Consider the following 10989-nt stretch of genomic DNA (forward strand, 5'->3'; position numbering starts at 1 on the left):
TTGAGTTTTGAGTGATATCGAAAATGAATTATTATTATAGCCTATTGACAATTCATGGAACCGCCCGACAATTAGTATTAGTTTTTCACAGGTTTGTTGCTTGCTCACTTGTAGTAAAGTATTTTCCACATTAATGTGTTCCAAGTGCAACCACAACAATAAAGCTTTTATTGATAAAACGTTTTCACGGGAAAATGCGCAAGTTTTATTTTACTCTGACAAATTTTCTATGACATATTTGATATTGAGAACTAAGTTTAAGATAACACAGGATATGGCAAGTCAGACGAGACTCGTTTTATTCGCGGAATAAAACATCAATAGTAAAATACATACTAGTATATAATAATGCAATGAGTTTCTTCACATTAATCAACCTAATATACACAGACTACGCAGAAATGTCAAAATACCAAGGGACTTTTTCACCGAAATCACTGGAAAACGTTTTCACCGCTTAAAACCCTGAAACTCGAGAATAATGTTACACTAACAACGTGCCCACGTTGGCCTGTGACCATAACAGCTATAGTCACGGCAAAATACAGTGTTAAAAGTCATAACATAAGAGTGAAAAACACAACGTTAAGACACAGTTAAAATAAAAATTAGAAAATTTGATATTTTCGCAAATTTATATGTTTTGTATCAGAAGCACACAACAAGAGTTATTTTTTCCAAAAAGTTTTCGATTTAAATTAAAATGATGCCATAACTGCGATATGATATCAATACAAAATATGTATGGGTTGTCTGCGTTTCAATATAGGCTAATTAGTATGATGTTAAAGACGTTAATGATGTTGTTGAAACATGACGTAAAGGAAGCAGATGCAGTTTAATAGCATACCAAATTTGAGGTACCTGGATACAAGCATTCTTCAGTTATTGAAGAAAATCGGATTTTCAGCTCAAGGCCACCCTTGACCTCAGCCAAACTGGCGTCAAAATAGTTAGAGCACTGGTCATGTATGAGGGGCCTCTACCAAGTCCGAGATCTTTAGGCATATGCATTTTTCTATTATTGATAGGAAACTGTGTATTTTCAGCTTGCGGTTGCAACGACCTTGACCTTTGGCCCACTTACTCCAAAGGTAAACTCAATCCGAAAGTAGGGTGGTGCTAAAACCTGGTACCCGTTACCCTGTATCACTTTCCAGTGATACCGGACTATTATCAGATGACAAATATCGGAATCAAATGACCCGCTATGTATTGCCTATGTAAGGAACGATAATCGGATAAGGATCTCTATTTTGCAGTTTTTGTATATCAATAAGACTATCCAAGTGCCATCTCTAAATAGACATGGGCCAAATAATCACAATTTCAAAAATTGGAGGCTTGAAATTGCTTGGGTATGAAATGATGATATTTATTTACCGTCTTTTTAAAATTCAAATCACATTTTCATTGTATCAATTAAAACAATTAGTGTTACTTTTTTCAAATTTATTCCCTAAATATCACATTTAAAAAATAAAAAATAAAAATTATTGATTTAAAAGCTACTATACTCCAGATTTACATGACTTCACTTATTTACCGCCTTTTTAAAGATCAAAACACATTTTATTATTTAAAACAATTAGTGTTAAATATTTTCTTTTCAAATCTATTTCCCAATTATCACATTAAAAAAACACATTAATTATTGAATTAACAGCTACTATACTCAAGATTTACATGTATTTATTATTATTGCGGTACAGGATTATTAAAGTACTATTAGGTATAGGTCTGGTTACTCGTGCGTAAATCAGGAGTTTTCCTCGTGAATTTACTGAACTGAATTGGTTATTCGACGCTCAGACGGGATAGAGAAGTTACAGCAAGTTACAGCGGAGATAAAGGTAGGCCTGGGCCCTCGGGGGATATAGAAGGAGATTTGTTTGGAGCTTTTGATTTATTCATCTCTTATTTTGACACGAAACTTTCAACATTAAAACAAGAGCTAACGAGTACAAGTTGCAAACAAAAGGAAAAAGATAACATTCCTTATTTCAAGAATACCTCCTGCAAAATTCAGTTTCAGTTCAATACTGACATTTCAAACTTGTTACACTTTATCGTGGATTTTGACAGCCTTGATTCAAATAAAGAAAAGGCTAAAGAAGCGCTAAGGAAAATTAAACATAGAAACAAAGTTATTCGTTTGGCGGACTATTCCCCTGGGGGCTGGGCCACAGTCAAATAATACGAAACCCCAGAATTGGGCTCTGATAGCGATGACGAGCGTAAAATCAAAAGGGCTGAAGCCAAGGCTGTCAGAAAACTTAAAAAGGGTCATCATACAAATGCTGATTCTCTTTCTTTTTTCCCTGATCGTATGGAGCGGAGGCCACCACCAGCGGCAACCTTTGGATACCCGGGACGTTCTTCCGGTGCGGGGCCCATCTTCCCCTCACAGCCCATGGCTACGGGCATGCGGGATCTTTTTCGGACCTACAGTCCCTATCAGGACCAGTATCAACCCCAGCAACCTTATTCTAAAACGGCAGATAAAGTCATCTGCTTCGCATGTGGAAAGCGGGGTCACTTCCGGCGCGAGTGCGAGTGGCTATCCAGATTTAACCAGTCATCCAACCGTGATGTCAAGCCCACAGGAGCAAACTCAGCCACTAAATGATGAGTATTTATTCAATATTTGTAAATAAGATCATTGTTTTGAGTTTGAATCTGATTCTCCCATCAAAACGTCTTTGGTTAAAGGCAGCCTTAAAAACAATGTACACTATTGGAAGACTATTGGCACAAACCCTGATATAATAGATGTTATTGAAAAGGGCTATAAAATTCCTTTCATTTCAATGCCGGAAACATCGTTTTCAAAAAGTAATCAGTCAGCTCTTTCAAATATTGAATTTGTTAAAGAATCTATTGATGACATGTTGAAAAACGGTTTTATAGAACAAACAGATTTTCCACCTCATGTAGTCAGTCCTTTAAGTCGTTCTGTAAACAAATCGGGTACGAAACGACTAGAATAGTAAATAAATATATTTGGAAGGAAAAGATGACATTTGAAGATTGGAAAGTAGGAGTCGAATATTTTGAAAAAGACTCGTATTGTTACAAATTTGATTTGTCTAAAGGTTATTATCATATCGATATATTCCCAGAACATAAAACATTTCTTGATTTCAGTTTAGAAGGAAAATACTACTGCTACTCTGTGGTTGCTTTCGGTTTGTCGAGTGCTCCTTTTATTTTCAGAAAGGCATTGCGCGAAATGGTTAAGTTCTGGAGATTCAACGGTATCAAAATTGTTATGTTTCTTGATGATGGGTGGGGGACCAACAAGAGTTGTGATTTAACTACACGCGATGCAATATTTGTGAAAGATAGCCTCAATCAGGCAGGGCTTATTATAAATGATGAAAAGTCAGTCTGGTTACCGGTTCAAAATCTAGAGTGGATTGGCTTGTTGTGGAATAGCATTGACTACTCTATTAGCATTCCAGCACGTAGAATTGAAGATTTTAAAATGTTGCTTTTGGAATTTTTAAATTCTCTTCCTATTGTTTCTGCTAGGAGTTTAGCGAAGTGCACCGGGAAAGTAATTTCTATGATGCCGGTTATTGGCAATATTGCACGGCTTATGACTAGATTTATGTACATTCAAATTTGTTCAAGGACTAGTTGGGATTTCCCATTCAGTTTAGAAATAGACTGTCCGTGTATTTCTGAGATTAGATTCTGGCTCGAACATGTAGACAATTTAAATTACAGAAAATTGGGTAAATGCACTGCTGTAGATACGCTAGAAGTGTATTCTGATGCTAGTAGTTTCGCATGTGGAGCGCATATTGTCAATATGCCAGGTTTTGTATTTCACGACATGTGGTCAGAAGATGACAAGGATAAAAGTTCAACTTTCCGAGAAATGAAGGCTGTATTTTTGGCACTGAGAGCGTATAGACATTCTTTAGCAAATCATAAGGTGAAATGGTTCTCAGATTCTCAAGTTTGTGTTCATGTTATCAAGGTCGGCAGCCCCATTTTAGAGTTACAGGAATTAGCTCTGAATGTGTTTAGACTTTGTTTACAAAACAAGATTGATCTCGATATTCAATGGGTCCCTAGGGATTTGAACCAGATTGCTGATGACATCAGTAAATATAGAAATACTGATGAATGGGAGGTTACACCTCAGTTTTTCGGGTATATGAATAGGATATGGGGACCGTTTACAGTGGACAGATTTGCTAATTATAGTAATAGGAAAATACATAGATTCATGATTTTGAAACTGAGGCTGTCGATGCATTCACACAGAATTGGGCAAGTGAAAATAATTGGTTAGTCCCGCCTATTTATCTAGTAAATAGAGCTGTATTTTATTTAATTGCTTGTTCTGCACATGGAACTTTAGTTGTTCCTAAATGGCCTAGCGCAGCATTTTGGCCAACTTTGTTTGAAGCAAACTGCCAGAAGAGAGATTTTGTATTGGAGTTTGATAAATGGCAATCAATATTTGATAGCAGGAGTGATAGTGTATTTAGTTCTAGACGTTTCTCTAGCAAAGTTCTAGCTATTCGTCTTTAATGGCCAGTATTTTAATGTATACGAGACTGCAGAAGTAAGAAGAAATCGTGCTAAGTTGTGTTTTGTTTAGCTTGTGTGATGCACACGATTATGAATTATGGAGAGGAATTGTATAACTTTTCGAGGAAAATTATATCAAAGATAGTAATGACTATACATGACTCAGCATTGAGTTGGAGTTGTTTACACTGGTTATGCTTAATATTGTAAGCGTTTAATGCTCATGAAGGAAGCGAAAACTATTTTAAATTTGTATTTGCTAATTGTAAAACAGCGTTTTCTGTATATATAACCTGATGTTTAAAAAGCACCGTTTATAAAGATCATGATCTTAATATCTATTTTGGCATAAAGGACGATGAAAAGTATAAGAAAGATAATTGTGAAAATACATGATATGAGTGTGTGTGGGTTGTTTCCCCTACGTTATCGGCATTAATTTCGTTTTACTCGGCCTGTCGAGTGCCCATTTGTACCTGGTACAAATGAAGTCGTGTACTGTACACGAAGATTAGTAGAAATATGTTTTGAATGGTATATGTGTATGTGAAAGGAAAAGTTAATAATTATACACAAAAAGGTGTTATTATGTTATTATATTATACATTTGACAGATGCATTCAAGGTTGGACATTGGAGGAATTTTCACAAAGAATGTCTGCCCGATGATCTCAAAAAACATCATGATAATTTACAAACGCTGGTGAAACTGTCAAAATCAGATAACACTTTCAAACAATACAATTGTTATTTTAAATCGTTTTGCCAGTGGTGCAAAAAATATGAATTTAAACCGCTTCCAGCTTCCGATTATCATGTTGCACTTTTTCTTTCATCCATGAAAGATTCTTCACCGTCAGCGTCAAAAGTGAACGCCATTACTTATAGTATTTTGTGGGCTCATAAAGTTTCAGGGTTTTCTGAACATTGTAATACAAATCTAGTAAGTTTTACCAAAAATGGTCTGTTGCGAGATTCTGGCAGGCCGATTCAGCAAAAATCTGAAATTTCTAAAGAAGATTTGCTTAAACTTATTGCTCATTTCGGAAATACAACCAAGATCTTGGATTTAAGATTCATTTGCATCTGTTTAGTAAGTTTTGCAGGTTTTTTGAGATTTAGTGAGCTTTCACATATTAAAAGGTCTGATCTTAAGATTTTTTCTGATTGTGCAGAAATTTTTATTTCTTCTAGTAAAACAGATCAGTGCAAAGCTGGCGAAAAGGTGATCATTTCTAGAACAGGAAAATGTTCTTGTCCAGTTTCTTTCCTTGAGAAATTTCTGTTTGAAGCTGAAATTAATGATAAATCATGTGATTACATTTTTTGTAATATCAGATATTCTCGTAAATTGAATAAGCATATTCTTTGTTCGAGAAAACCTATTTCTTACAATAGAGCCAGGGAAATTTTGATAACAAATCTAAAAGCTGTCGGTATTGATAGTAAACAATATGGTTTACATTCGTTTCGTTCGGGTGGGGCCACAGCAGCGGTGTATCAGAGAGATTGCTTAAAAAGCATGGACGTTGGAAGTCCGACAGTGCTAAGGACAGATATGTTAGAGATTCGGTACAAGTCAAAATAAGTGTATCGAAAAATCTAGGAATTTAGATTATTCATTTTTTCTTTGTATTTGACAAGTATTGAAATTATTTCATTTATTTTGAAATCATGTTAAGGATGGTTTGTTTACAAATATGACGAGAATGGTATTTAGTGTATTGTAAAACGAATAATGTTATACGAAGTATTCGTATGTTTATGTAAAAAGAATTCTTTTTCTTAGTCACTTGCGATGATCTGTAGATCTTCAGTTTAACTGGAGCAAATGTTTAATTTGTTTTGTTTTGTTTTAAAAAACACATAGTAAAAGATTCCCCGTTCTTTTTCTTTCGATTAAAGTATCCCGTCTCTAGCACACCTACACATGTGTTCATTTTATTTTAGTATCCTTAAGGTAAATAAGAAATTATTTATGTTTGGTATGGAATATAATGAAATAGAAAACATAAATGTATTTATTATTATTGCGGTATAGGATTATTAAAGTACTATTAGGTATACGTCTGGTTACTCGTGCGTAAATCAGGAGTTTTCCTCGTGCATTTACTGAACTGAATTGGTTATTCGACGCTCAGACGGGATAGAGAAAACATTGCAAAATTGTCAAATTTTCATTATCTATGAATGTATTCAGATACATATAATAATATATGTTAAACATTATTTTGAACCTTGTTTAAAATATATTTATATTTTCAGATTGGTATTTTTCTGTTACCATGGCAATGCGAGTATTGTTGAGTCTGAGAGTGGGTGCAGCAGTGGTTCCGGACCCTTTACGACTGCTTTTAGCAGCGTGTTTTTCATTATGAAATATGTATAAGAACTGTGAAGCCAGTAGTAATAATTTACTGGAAGTTTTTTTTGTTGTTTTTATTGGAACCATTTGCTTTGTATATGAGTGTATCTTTGATTAAAGTATCCCGTCTGTAGCACACCTACACGTGTGTTCATTTTATTTTATTATCCTTAAGGTAAATAATAAATTATTTATGTTTGGCATGGAATATAATGAAATAGAAAACATAAAGTATGTTAAAAGTGTGTTATTTTACCTATTGATACATGCTAATTATGTTGTTTAACATTTTCAAAGTCATAGTAGATAATTGTAGAGATTGATACCGGGCCTTTCGATACCGGGATTTCTTAAGAGAATATTAGTGATGGGCAATCGGCTTGGATTTTCATAATCGATTAATTGGATACCCTGATCGATCGATTATCCGATTTATCGACTATAATCGGACAGTATCACAAAAACATCATTTTCTGATGTTTATTTCAATAAGGACCTTAGTTTCCATGTGTATTTCATTTCTAATGCTTCAGTCGGAAAACAGGTATTATTTCTGACATATTGACGAATTCTAAAAATAATTAAAAAAATAAATATTCCAAGGTTTATGAAGGGAACATTTCATTGTGAGGTTTACGTAAGTAGACTTATAAATTAATAATATTAAAATATAATATCATTACATTATTATGTTATTTATAAAATAATACATGGTTAACCATGGCTTTGGTTGATAATTGCCCATGTGTGAAGAATAATTGCCCGAGGGTAATAAATTTTCACTGGGTCAATCATCAACCATGTCTTATCCTGTATGATACATATGTTTGGTCATTTGGACAAATTTGTCAATGACTTGAACCGGTTTTGAAAATTAAATTGAAAAAAATGAGACATAACAAATTGGTTTTGGATTAGCATAAGCTATTAGAAATGACGAGTAATTGGAAATTAAAATAGCAAAACTTTCTCACGTATTTTCGGAGTTGGACGGCAAACATTTCCATTTTTCAAATATTCCTTGTTTTTACATCGACTGATCTTGACGTTAATTTCAATATGTGAGAACAGCTGGGGTCGATCTAGCCTAGTTTCATAAGAATCTGGGCTTGAATGGCCCTAACCATTTCGCTGGAATATTTTGCACTTTTCCAGCACCTGGACGACTGTTTACCAGGGTAATCAAATATTTTGAGATCGATGTCCCCCTGACCGTCTGCCATCATTAGCGATTTGAACGCAAAGAAAAACTAAATGAAAGTACTTTTAAAACTCAAAGTAGCTGTTACTTCCCTTAGCTCTAAGTTACTGCACTATATAAAGTTGGAAATTTACAACTTTCAAGAAAACTTTTTTTTTCGATTTTTCGATGATGGATCATTGAAGTCGCCGATCGCCGAGTTACGAATGTCTGCCGATATAATCGATCATCGGCGACCATCGGCCAATCACTTGAGAATATTATATTACCCGGTACCGACTGTGACGAAAACCCCGGTATCAACATAACCCGGTACCATAAACTGTGATACCGGCTTGTCCCAAACCTGATACAAGGTATCGGGTTTTAACACAACCACCGGAAGTTTCTTAATTGAAATTTCTGCGATTTGATTGGATGACGAATTATCGGGTGAGCCTAAGTTTTTGGTGGGTTACGTACAGTTCCTACATTTTATCATTGGTACTTTTATATGTAATGAATTTTCCTTGACTTTTCAAGGTTACCAAAGTATTAAAAATCAGATTATTTTAAACAAGCAAAAATTCCTTCTACACTTTCTTCTGAGCTTTGATGAATCGGGTCTTAAGGTTCGTAAACCAAGTTGTAAACAAATTTGGGGGGCGAGTTATTTAATACCCATTAAATGTGTCCAAAGGTTTGTAATAACGGTATAAGACAAACGTTTTTTTCGATCTTGATATTTCCTTTATCTTAAATCAGTTTATACAATTGTTTGATTGTAAAGGTTTTCTTATCAAACAAATGTTATAGTCTTATTTTACAATCATAATTTGGCTGGTCCATTTTGATCACGTGATCCTCCATGGTTCAACATTGAGACCTATTCAAAACTGACGTCGCCTTTCCGAGCGACGTCAATTACCAGGATGGTGCAAATAGTTAATATACGAATTTCCTATTTGTCTTTATTTAGCATTAACGGAAAAGCGAATAATTATGTTATATCAGATAAATATATTTACAAATAACATTTTTTGAAATTTAATATTCAGTCTGCCCTAAACATTAAATATGCACCTTTTTGTTTTATTACATTTCATTCTTATTCTTACACTTGCTGCCGTGAAATTAACACTGATTTAAGAGTTACTTATACAATTATGCAAGCAAGCTTGTCTGCCGTATTTGTAGAAAAGTATGTTTAGGTCGACTTAAGATGAAACATTTCAGATTAATAATTATGAATACCAATACTTGGGGAATTCCTTCACCCGCAATATCTCGTATACGATCTATAATTGGTCACGTCACGTTACCGGATCATCCATGACGGGCGAATGGGCGTCGGCTGAAGCTTCCCACTAACGCCATCGACCGAATTGCATCTATTTTTTAAATATTCTAATGGACATAGTAACGATAACCATCCTGGATCCTGTAATATTTTTTCCGCCCTTTAATTATCAAATAAAAATAGTTATAGCGTTGAGCGGTTGAAGTGTGATTTTTTATTATTTTTACAAAATTGTTCACAGGCAATATAATTACTATTATTATTATATGTTGAGTCGCCAAAAACTGTAATCGATAAGTGCTTAAATGACATGCGATATTGACTTTTGTTGTAGATAAATTAAGGCTGGGTCTATTAGTCAACGCAGTTCCATTTTCTGCGTAATTATCTATTATTATCTATTCTCCTCGGTTCCTCACTATGGTTAATTTAAGATTATTTGGGTTGCTTTTCAATTCACATTAACTCTAAATCTTACGGACGTATAGAAATAAAGTGTTTTTAATTCGCACTACTTTCAACCGCATTACACTGTATACGTTCGATTTGGTAACCTCAACGCATTTATTCTTTTAACATGATACGTCATTAAGTACATCTTGATTTTGATTTGAAGAACTTAAGTGTGTAAGCCTGCGATCTACAACCTAAATATATCTCTTTTTTCACCAAATTATTATAGATTCGATAAGAGCTCCTAGAGAGCCCAGTAGTCAATTTTCAAATCTAAACCTGTTTCGAGACATAAGGGAGGGACCCAAACGATACTGAATACTGTTCTCGTGTAATGGTGCTTTACACCGGGCACGATTAAGAGTCATTATATGTGTATTCAAATAAAAACTAGGGTTATTCTGACTCCCATATTTCTCACACTCTCTCTCTATATGTTACCTCCTTAGGTGGTAATAAGTTCAATGTACTTCCAGGAGCTTTTCGATGTCGAACGATCTGAATAGTATGCATGCAATTGTATTCATTTTGTATGGTTCAGATACATTGACTTGTCGTCTCCTGAAACAAAATGCTTTCTGTTAGTGCTTATTTAACACACGTAGCTTTTCGTGTTAAAGCTTTAAAAAATAATTTTACACACGACGTAAATAAGACAACTGAAGCAGGAGTTATTCTTTTGAATCAATGTTTATAAGGCAATTCTCGGTGTCATTTGTTTATATTCAGGAATGACCTGGTTGCAAAAGGATTCTCTCCAACAAACTGAGGTCAAAAGTTGTCGGCGAAAATAATTGCTGTGTATGTTCATGCATGTCAAATTGTCCTAAAATAAAACAAAACAAAACGCAATCGAATGCTGACAAATACCCCCGCTAGTATTAAATTGTGGATTTGCTATAGCGGACCCAAATTGGTCATACATATTCAGCGCATGGCTCAATTTATAAGGTTAGGTAAATACACTGACAAAATATTTACGAGTTCCAATCCCTCTGCCGTCTTACCTGTACTTCTGTTTTAAAATTGTATGTAGCTGTTGTGCCTTTAAGGAGTTCCTTATACTCTGGCATTGCACATACATGTAGCTGCAAGTCAATACGGATTAAAACAATCACAAACACGCATAATAAATAAAAATCA

Source organism: Mya arenaria, chromosome 1, assembly GCF_026914265.1.
Source record: "Mya arenaria isolate MELC-2E11 chromosome 1, ASM2691426v1".
Taxonomy (NCBI): Eukaryota; Metazoa; Mollusca; class Bivalvia; order Myida; family Myidae; genus Mya; species Mya arenaria.